Source organism: Cryptomeria japonica, chromosome 6 (assembly GCF_030272615.1).
Source record: "Cryptomeria japonica chromosome 6, Sugi_1.0, whole genome shotgun sequence".
NCBI classification, from domain to species: Eukaryota; Viridiplantae; Streptophyta; class Pinopsida; order Cupressales; family Cupressaceae; genus Cryptomeria; species Cryptomeria japonica.
The window spans coordinates 195,236,353-195,249,270 of record NC_081410.1 but is presented as its reverse complement, the minus strand read 5'-3'; the positions used below and the strand labels follow the sequence as shown (position 1 = coordinate 195,249,270).

Sequence of the window (12,918 nt, the reverse complement as noted above, 5' to 3'; positions counted from 1 at the left end):
TTTTGTCACTCATAAATAAAAATCAAATTAAGATAAGAGTAGCATCCTTATTCTTTCACTAAAGTTCTAAATGAATAAAACATTTTTTTATAATGCTCTTTATTGGTCCTTGCATGCATGTATGTGCATTTTTAGCTAGCAACAACTTGGAGGTATTGGATTTTTCATAAGGGTTGTTGTAACATAAAATCAGGTAAACACCAATGGACATAGGTATGTAGGAGGGAAAATAGGGAGCTATCCTAAGTTTTGAGTTTTTTCATGAGGATTTGTGTAACATAAAATCAGGTAAACACCATATGGACCTAAGTATCTAGGAGGGAAAATAGGGAGCCATGAGATGTTGGAGAATTATGTTTTAAGTTCTTTGAAATTGGAAAATAATATGGATTGTGGTTGACTAGTGTGTATTTTTTAGGGTATCAATTCCATGAAAACTATCATTTATATTTTATTAAACAATTCTATAAATCGATTCACATCCTTTTTAGAACATAATCAAAACCATCATTTATATTTTATTAAACAATTCAATACCTTGTATTTTTTTTTTTACCATTATAATCTTACAAATTTGAAAAAAACAATATAATTCCAATGTTTCAATGTTTCAATGTTTCAAGCATGATTGAAACATTGGTAAATAAAAAAATATTACATAATTAAACCCCAAAACATTCAAAAACTATAATACTACTTCCCGCTTAGGTTCACGATGGTAATACTTTTGGTTGCAGGGGTTTTCTTTTTGCTTCCGCAGATCTACCCATTGAAAACACATGCTACCTTTAAAAAAACACGCTCCATAGATAGATATTGCAGCTGAAAAAAGCATGCTACTGGTTCGAATCCACCCGTTGAAAATAAAACATGCTACCGTTAATAAGCATGCTACTGGTTCGAATCCACCCGTTGAAAATAAAACATGCTACCGTTAATAAACACGCTCCATAGATAGATATTGCAGCTGAAAAAAAGCATGCTACCGTTACCAAAAACACGCTCCTATTCCTTAACCTATTATATATATGGCCATTGATTTAGAAGAAAAGCTCATCCGCAATGTTCAGTGTTTCCCTGCGTACATCGATTCTGAATGTACTAGCTATGCGTACTCCTCTGGTTATTGCTGCTTCAAGGCCATAGTGATCATAGAGATGAAAGATTTTAGGGAACTGAATTTATGGATTCTTGGTACAGGGCTCGATGCCCTTTCCTTCAAGGGGTGAATTTGCCATTTGGTGTGCCCTATCTGCGGAGGAATGTTGTCCCAGGGAGTGACGCCTCCAACGCCTCAGAGGTCATCCGCATCACCAATCATGTGCGGAGGAATGTTGTAAGTCCCACATACCCAACGCCTACAAAGGAATTCTTGAGTTTAATTACTTAAATTGATCTGCTGGTTTTTCCTCTTGAGTTTAATTACTTAGATTGATCTGTTGGTTTTTCCTCTTTTCTGTTTCATCTGGTTAATGGATATATGTTTTTGATAAGGTAATTTTTAATTTCAAAAACCATAGAATATATTTTATGCCATGTAGAATGTAATCATATTCTATGTTTATGACATGAATGTTAACTTGGCCAACAGAGAACACAAAGATTCTGTTGAGCAATAGGATTTGAGACATTCTGATTCATCTCTGTAGTGATGGTCTGCAATCTAGGACTTCTGTTACCATTTCATTAGTTTTATAATATTAAATTAATGTTTGGCAGCAATTGAAGAAGTTGGTCTGCAATCTAGGATATCTTATGCTTTCCTTGATTGCTTGTTGAGTCAACTCCTTTCCTTGGGCATCCAGCTGACTCATCCCCTGTCTGCAATTGTCCTTGCATAGATTGTCCTCTATATCTTCTCACCTACCTTCCAACTTACCAATTGATCTTTATATGCTTGCAACTATCTAAAACTCCTCCAGACTACCATGACTACCCTCTCCCTGATTTCAGGTCATATGAGAAGCGACTTGAAGGTGATCAAATACCTTAAGAGGGTGTAGGAGATTCTCTAATACTAGTAGCTACCAGTTGTTTGATTCACTAAAGCATCTTTCTCTCATGTTTTATGCATATCTTGTTCATCTGATTCCCTACGAGGTCTCTGTCAAGTTCAGTCATCTATTAGGTCTGTCATCTGTATCCTGCAAACACCGACAATCATTCATGAGAACTTTAGTGACTATTATAGCACCTCACTATTGCATGTTGTATGGTCTTTTCATATTTACCATCCTACTGTCATGCCTCTACCATGTATTTTTGTCATTTAGTCCAGATTTTGTCAAAATGCCATGCCCTTGTCCTAGAATCTCTAATTTACAAATTAGTTCACTGTCACGAAGCTCTACTACCATCTAGGATTCTGATTGCTTTTGATTTCTAACTTTCTTTCCACTTTCCCTTGTGCTTATTTTATGATCCTTGGACTATTATGCACTGGTATTTATTACTGTCATCCACATGGCCATTATTTCACTTGGTTTAATTTATCACATTGTCATATAATCTGTCAATGGCCCTGTCATATGCACTAAACCACCTCTACCTATAGTATTTTGACTCATATTTCTCATACCTTCATAGCAGTTTTGTTCACTATCATGATTCATTTAACAATGTCTTCCAACCATGCATACCGTATCAATATTCATCATTTTGGTGTTCACTCAGACAGAGGAATTCTAAGGAGAATTTCGATAGTGGTACTTGCTATCTTTTCTCTTTGTATTCTATGCTCTTATTGATTATTGAAAGCTTTGACCCCTGTCATACATCTTTCATGATGCACTCCACAAGTCCCAGTACACTGTCACTGATTCTTTGTCCTACTTAACCTTTTCAACTCTGTCATTGTCTAGATCATGCTCTCATGATTTCAATGTATCATGATGGATATACAATTTCAGTCAAGGCATGCAAGTTTAGTGAACTGGGCATGGCAGACTTCTTACTTTAGGATTTTCAAGGATAACAATTCTTGCAAAGACTATCACCCTTTTCTTTTATGGATATTTCAAGGAATGAACTGTACTGTAAAAATGAAATGCCAAATCAATGAAATCATCCATCTAGAAAGTTTGCCCACTATTATTTGACATGAGGATTGTCATCACTAGGACTATTATCTTTGTGCGTTTGTTTATTGAAGATGTTCATGACTTATTCATAGTTCACCCTATGATGTTGTGTTCACAGCTTGATACTGCCCCTCTAAAATTTATCAAAGCATTATAATCGTACTTATGAAATTCATGACCTACCATTCTACTATTCATGTAGTAAAGTCAACCTCTTCCTTTTCACCGTTGCATAGTCTCTTTCATTGACAATAAAGCAAAACTCAACATAAATATTCATAGAAGATTTTTATAGTTGACAGAGGCAAAAAAATGATCACAAGGGTTTTAAATTTATAATAATCCTAATATGAGGTTTAACAGTATTAAGGACTTCACTCAAACCCTATTTCTATCTTTCGTACCCTTTTTTATGGAGTTTTTTCTTAGCTAGGGTTTGGCCAAGTTTTGAAGTTTACAAAAGGCTCTCCTCGTCTCAACACCACTATACCATAGAGAACAATGACGACCCCAAACTCATTCAAGGAGCATGTGGGAACTTGACATTCTGTAGATTACCATCTTATGGGTTTACTCATTGAGGGGCCTATGCATGACTTTTTAAATGTCCTCTTGAATTATGCTATGCTACCTTGCTTCCTGTAAGCTTTGTCATAGGTGACTTCTTTGAACCCTTCTTCAAAACTAATATTGTTAGAACCCCTTCTTTAAACATATTAGATCGTCAAGCAACCAATCTTAGCACCTATCTTCCTAATGATCAAGCCACATGTCCTTCTCTTACTTATCTTTATATCAGAGATCTACCAACCAAAACAATGCATATTATGGAGTTTTCTTCATAATGATGATACAAGATCTTTGATTACAGGACTCTTGACCAAACTTTGGATAGGTGTATTTCGTACATTATTTATCACATGGTTTGAATGTTCATAATAACAAAGATTCTGTCACACCCTTAAGACCTCATGGGAAATATATCTTAAGCTCAAAGGAGGGGCAATGTACATTTGAAATTTTGATTATTATCTGTATAGAAATATTGTGGCTAAAATGATTTAAATTTTTTTTTGTCTAACAGGACTGATTTTGGAAAGGAGAACCAGTATGTATATTAGCTTATTATGGTATCCGTGGACCAACAAAATTTGCAGAGGTAGAAGAATGCTCAACCAATATAAGGGAGGACAGAAACCATATTACTGAAGCTTAAATGGAAGCATGTTGCACGCATTGCTGGAGATGGTGTAGCTCCAGGAAGACAGCAATGATGTGGATAATATAAAGCAGGCATTTAGCAAATGGCTACTTATGCTAAAAGTGGAGTGAATTTTAAAGTAAATTAAAATTTGTTGTGAACTTGAATTTATATATATTTAATAATAATGTTAATATACAAATTTTTTGTTTCATTCACATTGATGTTAACAGTTTGATTGTTGAAGTCAGATTCACTTCAGTGACTTAATGAATGTTTAGAAAGTTCTGTTTACATCAGATTCTGTTTTGTTGGTTTCTTTGTTCATCATTCTATGTTTTTTGTTTTTTTTCTTAGCTTTCATTCTGTTTTTGTTTGGCATGGCCATGCCGCCTCTGTTTTTATTGTCTGTAAGTTTTACTCTAATATGTTTGGTATGTGTTTTTCTTTTGTATTTTTATGTGTAGATTGTTTTCAAAAAAGCTTTTTTGGTATTTTGCATTTGTCTTTTTTCGTGGGTGGTGATTTTTCAGGCAGCAGTGATGATGAGGAGGAGGAGGAGGAGGAAAAATGAAGCAGAACTGCATATCACAAGCACCAGGGAATACAACAGGTACGAACATTTGAATTTGCATTTGATTATAGATTTATATTTTGCCAGCCTTTTGTCTCTGGCATATAATATGTAAAGTCTTTTCAAACCTGAACTAGAATATCAATTTTGAGCAATTGCAGAACTCAAGTCCACAGTTTAGCTGAGTATTAATTTGTAAGTGTCCATAGTTTAACTGAGTATAAGTTTGTAAGTATACAGTTTAACTATCTACGTCACAGGGATTATTCAGTTTCCCTGCACCTTACTTTTTGAACGATCACAACTTAATGGAGTTAGGAATGCTCAACATTCCTTGCTAAAAAGTAAAAAAAAAACCATTTCACTAGAGTATGTTTTCAATGTCAATTTTTTTGTAAACTAGCTAAAGAAATTTAATATTTGCCAATGAATAAATCATTGGATTCTGCAAATTAAGCCATGTGATCAGTAGGATATAGATTTTGTAGGACTGTTAGAGATTGGGATATTGGTTTTGTAGAAGCACATGTTTTGGCAAAACATTCTTAGGTAGGATACATTGGTTTTATCAAATCTACTACAGTGCTGTTTACTGTGTGGGTAGAAGACCAATTTGTAAATATAAAATCTCATTTTTACAGCTATTTTATTAAGAAGTTTTAGATGTCCTTTACATTTAACCCGAGCGACAAACTTTGGGAACAAATGCTGTGCAGTTCTTATGATGGACTCTTCAATAGAATAATATCATGGATCTATTCTTCTCGTAGCAAATGACCAATCAAACATTTAATAAGATTCTCAGTTTTTAACATGGGATAAAGACATGGGATCAGGAAGGTCTATTGCTATGTCCTTGAAAAAGTTCTTTGCCATGCCAAAAATATATTGATTCTTTGCTTGAGAAGTTCTTTACATGAATAACTTGTGTTCAGGTTACTTTAAGGACCAATATAGGTTGAAAACCTATCATAAAATATTTAAAGAGATCTATAATTAAGTTGTCAGGTAGAATTCGATGTAGATTGGCATGCTCAAGTTGCAAAGAAAGGCCTCTAAGTCATGTATCATCCAGAACTGCAACTTGTTTCAAGTTTTGAATTGTTTGATGTAATGGGAGAATATATTCGTATTATTGGCAGCACTAGAATCTATACTCGGAGTGTAGAAGCTGACTATTTTTCATGAAATATAGTTGACATTGGGATTCTCAACTTTATGACATACAATTATTTAAGACCCAAACCATAAATTTGTCGTTATCATTTTATTGGATCGAATGGAATGAGGAAAATCTCTTTTAGTATGTTGGATTGCCATAGGCCTCACTGGAGCACTCCAGTTGCTTGGCAAGGCATCCAATATAGTAGATTATGTGAAACAAGCTGAAGAACCAGGATGGATAAAGTAGAAAATCATTGAGTTTGAATATGGGAGTTGAAGGTTTTTGCTAGTAAGAGGCAATCCTTAAACGGAGAAAAAGAACATATGTTTCATCAAGAGGATTAGACCTACATTAAATCATTGTATAGCTAGGCTGAAAGGTAAAATTTGAATGAAAGACTTTTGCATGCTTTCAAATATTTTGGACCTTGCTATATAATTTCAAGCTATGGAATGGGTGAAAAATTACAACAATGATATTAAAGGAAAGTTTATGTTCCAGTTGTTCTTGAGGGTGATTTTTCTAGCAAAAGTCACACTACTGTTTGGAATGTCATGTCCCCTTAATACATTTGGAAGTCATTCATTACCTAGGATCCATATGATTGAAAAACTTGAAACCATTTTGTATCCCCATAATAAATTACACTAGACGTAGACAAATCCAAAATAAATTGGTTTCAGTCTCATGTGTGATGCATAATATGGGGATCATATCGTGGCTTGTTGAAGTATCTGAGGCCCCAATTGTTGTGAAGGAGTTTTTTATGTTTGATTTCTCATTATGGAAGACATATCTTAGCAATCGAGTATCAAGTACAAGGATCATGAGTTTTGGTTCTAATGTGCATATGAGAGAGGTTAATGAACATCTTTGTAAAACGAGAGAATGTGAAAAACACATTATAAATTATCTCTTAGCCGTTTTTGGTATTACAAATATTTTTTACCATTTTACGCTAAATCTTGTGTTCAATCTTTACAGTAAAATTGTAATACTACAATTTGTTTTTGTACATATTTACTAGAAAACATTAAGCACAATTTTAGTTTTATTTCCAATTTTTGACTTACTATCTCTCAATATCTAAGCAATCTTTGTGATATTTTTTCTTCTTTTGGGTCTGCATAATTTTTTTTTCCGAAGTATTTTGATTTGGATCCAATCTTTATTTTATTTTTTTTAACTGAAGTTCTTGTCTTATCTTTTTGTTTTCACTATTGCAATATTGATGATAAGGAGGATGATGAGGAAATAGCCAAGCAGTCAGCGAAAGCTATAAAAGTTTGTTTATCTGAAGTCCCAAATAAACAATATGTACCCTTTTCTATTTGCTGAAGAAGTTGATAAGTTTGCTTATTAATCTCATGTTAAGCCACCACTTTGAAATTACTGCGAAATCTGGGAAGAAAATTTAAAAGAATATTTGAAAGGAAGACATTCATGCTTATCTCAGAATACTTAGCATAAAAGTAGTAAGTAAATAACTGTAAGATTTTATCTGCTTGGTGCACCTTAAAAAATAGTATACTGCATTCCCTAGTTGCTAATATTTAGATGCACTACTTGAAATCAAAGGCCATTCAAGTATGCCTGACATCAAAAGAAAACAATTCTACCTCTCTTCTTTACTACTTAGTTTTGTACTTATTCAAGAAGATTGTTTACAAGTTGCTTTCAATACGTAGTTGACACATGTAATGCCAAATCTCAATTTGTATGGTCTTCAAATTAACATATCTCAGAATGCAGTAAGAATTGTTGCTATGTATGCAATTCTGTATACACATGAGATAATTTATAACAACTTAATGCTAAAGGGTGTCAAATTCTGTACTTCTTGAGGGGTGGGGGTGCTGATGGTGAAGGCATGTGTTCTCCACATTGGAGGTCATTAGTTTGAAACCAATGGTGGATAGGGCTATAGACCTAGTTGAACAATATATTTTGCAAATGGAAAAGCAATTCCCATGTGGATACCACAAGTGATCTGTCAGTCACGAATTGGTGTTTCACTTAGCAGTGACATGAAAAACTATGATTCCCAAACGTGGTTATTGTTTGCAGATTAAATGCTCTCTTTCTCTCTTACAATTATAGTCTTTACTTTTCCATCAATCCCTACTTTAGTCCAACCCAACTTCATTCCATTCACAAAAAAATCAGGTCTTAAATAGAGTTGTACCACAATGAATTGAGCTATTCTTTACACAAGACATTTGGCTTCAGAATCTCATCTTAGACTTAAAGTTACTACAAACACGGGCATTGGGCCATTTTCAGTTCAAATCAGTATTTTAGCTCCCAATATTTTCTCCAAACCAAGATGCCTACCAACTACATTCCAAAATTAATGAGATGAGTAAAGGCTCTGTTATGAACTTTTTAGTCTGTGCCAACATTAAGTGTTGGGTAGTGGACCTATCACACTCTGTTTATGTAATTATGAAATCTTTGGGATGTGGGATTTAGCCCACTCTGTTTATGTAATTAGGAAATCTTTAGGAAATCTTTGGGATGAGTAAAGGCTTTGTTATGAACTTTTTAGTCTGTGCCAACATTAAGTGTTGGGTAGTGGACCTATCACACTCTATTTATGTAATTATGAAATCTTTGGGATGTGGGACTTAGCCCACTCTGTTTATGTAATTAGGAAATCTTTGGGATGTCGGACCTAGCTCACTCAGTGTGACCTAGCCCACTCTTTTTATGTAATTAGGGAATATTTGGGACATGGGACCTAGCTCACTCTGTTTATGGTAACTCATACTCAGATATGTACAGTTGTTTGCTAACACCTTTTTATCAATAAAAAACAACTTTGCCTTCTCTAATCTATTCTTTTGTGCAAAAGAATATATCACGTCACAGATAAGTGATGTGATTTTCTGTGATTTGTATGCAAATCCTCAATATATGCCACATTTTCTATAGCAACTTTATAAAGAAGTAACATGTATTACACAGGTTATAGTTTGTGTATGGATTTGAGTCATTTTGGGGTTGTGAAACTTTTATTTTTCCTTCCATAGAGTGTTAAAATATAACCTTGCTATGAAATGTTGATGTATTGACATGTCAAAACCTGAGTTGTGTGAAATAAAACTTGTTTATTAGGGTGTTAATAAATTTTCTTTGTGATTTCAGGAGAGCAGCAACATTAGTTAATGTTTGGATTTGGTTCAAGCAGTTGATGTGGCAGAAGCAGTTGGCATTCATTGATTACTATAATGATAAATAACTTTGCCATGTATGTAGAATGAGTACAAAGTGATGCCTAGAGTTTCTCAATTGTTATTGATATCAATGCAAGACAATTTTTAATATTACTATTGCACTTTTGCATCATTTTCTGAAATCGTTCAACTTATTTGTAAATGAATATGTAAATAGATTTGTTGTTTAATAAATTTTTTGGGGGGAGGGGTTGAATTTGCCCCCTCCTCAAGGTTGAAGAGAATGGTCATTGGTCATGGCCATTTTTGTCAACTTGGTGTTTCTACATTGTTTTTTTATTTTTATTTTTTATTGCGTAATTTTTTACTTTTTTTTTCTAATTTTATATTAAAGCAAGATATATGTGAAGTGTATGTTTGAACAAGATGTGTGAGCTGCAATAATGCTACATGAAATGTTTTTTAACTTTCACATTCACTTATCTCAGTATTTAAACTTTAGCATTTATTTTGAATATGTGAAACAAACAAACTATATGTGAAATGTGTTTTAACTTTGACAACCACTTTCTTGTGTTTGTAATTTAGTACGTGTGTAAATTTGAATTTTTATGTTCACCTTATATTAAGAATATTGTATGTTTGAACTCTGGCATTCACATTTTTTGTACTTGTACTTAGTGTTTACCATTTGTGTGGTTGAACTGACTTTTTGCAAAACCTATTCAAATTAGGCATATGTTCACATTTGTGTGTTTGTATTTTGGTATATGTTTGAACTTTGGGTATATTTAAACATTAGCATCTAGTTTGTATACGCGTGAAGTGTGTTTGAACAACTATGTGTTAAATGAATAAACATTGTGTAACTTTGGGATTCACTTTGTGTGTGTTTGAAGTATTTTTTTGTGAAATGTGTTACATTTGGTATGCTTGAATACACTCCATGTGTTTGAAAAAATCTGCATGTTTATTTTATTTGTGGTTAAACTTTGTCATTCGTTCGCTTTTTGTTGGTGTGAAATAAGTTGTAACTTCAAAATTCATTTTATATGAATTGTGTTGTGTTTGAAATTTAATTTTGATAATTTACTTAATGTGATTTGAGCTTTCATTGATGTTAACTTTGTTTTTGTGTGTTTGAGCAAGGTCCATGTGTTTTGTTTCCATTTGTGTGTGTGCGTGTTTGAGCAACGTCCATGTGTTTTGTTTCCATTTGTGTGCTTGAAAGATAATTTTGACATTACCTTTAGTGTTGTGTGTATTTTAATTAGTTTTGGAATTCACTTTGTGTGTTGTTTGCATTTTAACTAATTTTGGAATTCACTGTGTGATGGCTTTTCTATTTTAACTAATTTTGGAATTCAACTTTGTGTGGTTTGTGTTTTAACTTCGTGTTTGAGAAAATTATATGATGTTTTATAAATTTAGCATTTAGTTTACGTTTGTGGTTATACTTGGTGTTTTGTTCTAACTTTAGCAACCATTGTGTGTGTGTGTGTGTGTTTCGATTAAGTTTGGACTGTATGAAAGAACTTTAATTTATACTTGGTGTTGAATCTGTATAGAACAGATTGAATAATGGTCAGTTTGTGTGGATGAATGCATGTGTAATTGCATTATGTATGAAAGTTAAATTTATGTGGTGTGTATGTGTTTGAACTAACTTTGACATTCACTTTGTGTTGTGTGTTTAAACTAAATTGATATTCACTTTGGGTCACATGTGTGCTTCATGTTTGTGTATGAAAGTTTAATTTATGTGGAGTTTATGTGTGTATGCGTATGTGTATGAAAGAACTTTAATTTACACTTTGTGTTGAGTGTGTACAAAAAAGATTCAATAATGTTCACTACTTTGTGAGGATGAATGCATGTTGTGTTTTATTCATGATATGTATTTGCATTTATATGTATGAAAGTTAAATTTAAGTGGTATGTATGTGTTTGAACTTTGCCATTCACTTTATGTTGTGTGTTTAAACTAAATTTGATATTCACTTTGGGTTGCATGTATGCTTTATGTTTGTCATGTTTGAATGCACTCCATTTTTTGTATGTTTGTACTTTAGCATGATTTATGACTTCAATGTTCACTCTGTGTTTGTATTTTGGCATATTTGAACTAAATTTGATATTCACTTTGGGTTGCATGCGTGTTTCATGTTTATGAATGAAAGTTAAATTTCTGTGGAGTGTATGTGTGTATGAAAGAACTTTAATTTACACTATGGATGAATTTGTGTAATTGTAGTCATTGTATGTATTTGCATGTAAATGTATGAAACATAAATTTATGTGGTGTGTTCGTGTTTGAACTAACTTTCGCATTGTTTAAAATAAATTTGATACTCATTTTGGATTGCATGTGTGCTTTAAGTTCGTCATGTTTGAATGCACTTCGTGTGTAGTATGTTTGTACTTTAGCATGTTTTATGTGTAATTGTGCATTCATTGTATATATGTATGAAAGCTAAATTTATGTGGTGTGTGTGTGTTTGAACTAACTTTGGCATTCACTGAGTTTTGAGTGTTTGAATTGAATTTGATATTCACTATGGGTTGCATGTGTGTTTTATGTTTGTCATGTTTGAATGCACTCCATGTGTAGAATGTTGTACTTTAGCATGTGTTCAAATAAATTTTCCCATTTCCCTTTATGTTGTGCATGTGTTGTGTTTTGTAAGCAATTACATGATAGATATGAAAATGATAAATTGAAAATACAATTTACTCTTATCATTAACAAAATAAATTCATATTTAACGATTTTGAATCCACTTTATGTGCAATAATTGTGGGTGGTGCACTCTCACACATCTATGTGTTTTAAACTAAAGTAGGATTCACTTTGTGTGGATTGTGTTCAAATAATTTTTCCATTTCGCTTTATATTGTGCGTGTTTGTTTTATTAAATAATAAGTTTGAAAATAATAAATTGATAACACATTTTACTCTTAGCATTTATTACAAAATAAATGCCTATTTAAAAATCATTGTAAATCTAAAAAAGATGTTGATTTCTCTTGTTGGAATATGGATGCAACTTTAATTGTATAGCATTAAATTTGATTGAGGATGGATTTTGATAGTCTATTTGCATTAGTTCGATTAAAGGACAAATGATGGACATGATTGAATTTGTAGAATTTTGGAGCAAAAGTCAATTGAGAGATGAGGAAGATCCGAGTTAACTAAAATGATTGTAGAGTAAACTTGAGAAAAATTGAAGTTTCCCATTTCAAAATGATGAGAAAATAATAAATTATCTAATTTCATTGATGGATAATTGTCAAGAACAAGTTTCTATTTGAAGATGAAACTATAGATTGATGACTAACAAAAGAAGTTCCTAAAATGAGACAAAATCAACTAATCTGAAGGAGTTGGCTAACTTAAAGATGCAGTTAACTATTAAGATAGAAAAAGGAATTAAATAGTTATAAATCATTTAAGAAAATAAATAAATGATTGTTTTTTTGTTATTTGAGAGGTGTCATCGAGACTTGGCCTATAACCCTGTTGTCGAATCAGTCAAGGTCAGGCAAGATTAATCCTTTGGGCCACATGATGATCCGCAAGGGACCCACCCTGGTTGTAGCTAGGTAAGTTGGCTTTCTCGTTTGGACGAGGTTTGAATGTGTGTCGATATTCCATGTCTTTCAATGGCTTGACCAACCGGTCTACACCTCAAGGTCAATTAGTTTATGTATATTAAATT

General features: G+C 32.9%; 1 long non-coding RNA gene across 1 annotated transcript; it reads left to right on the top strand.

Moving 5' to 3' along the window:
* The first annotated feature begins 887 nt into the window (after window positions 1–887).
* On the top strand, window positions 888–9,378 carry LOC131076983 (uncharacterized). The gene is made up of 3 exons (XR_009113508.2): window positions 888–1,336; window positions 4,165–4,894; window positions 9,168–9,378. It is a non-coding gene; the product is annotated as an uncharacterized LOC131076983 (long non-coding RNA).
* Window positions 9,379–12,918: the final 3,540 nt, after the last annotated feature.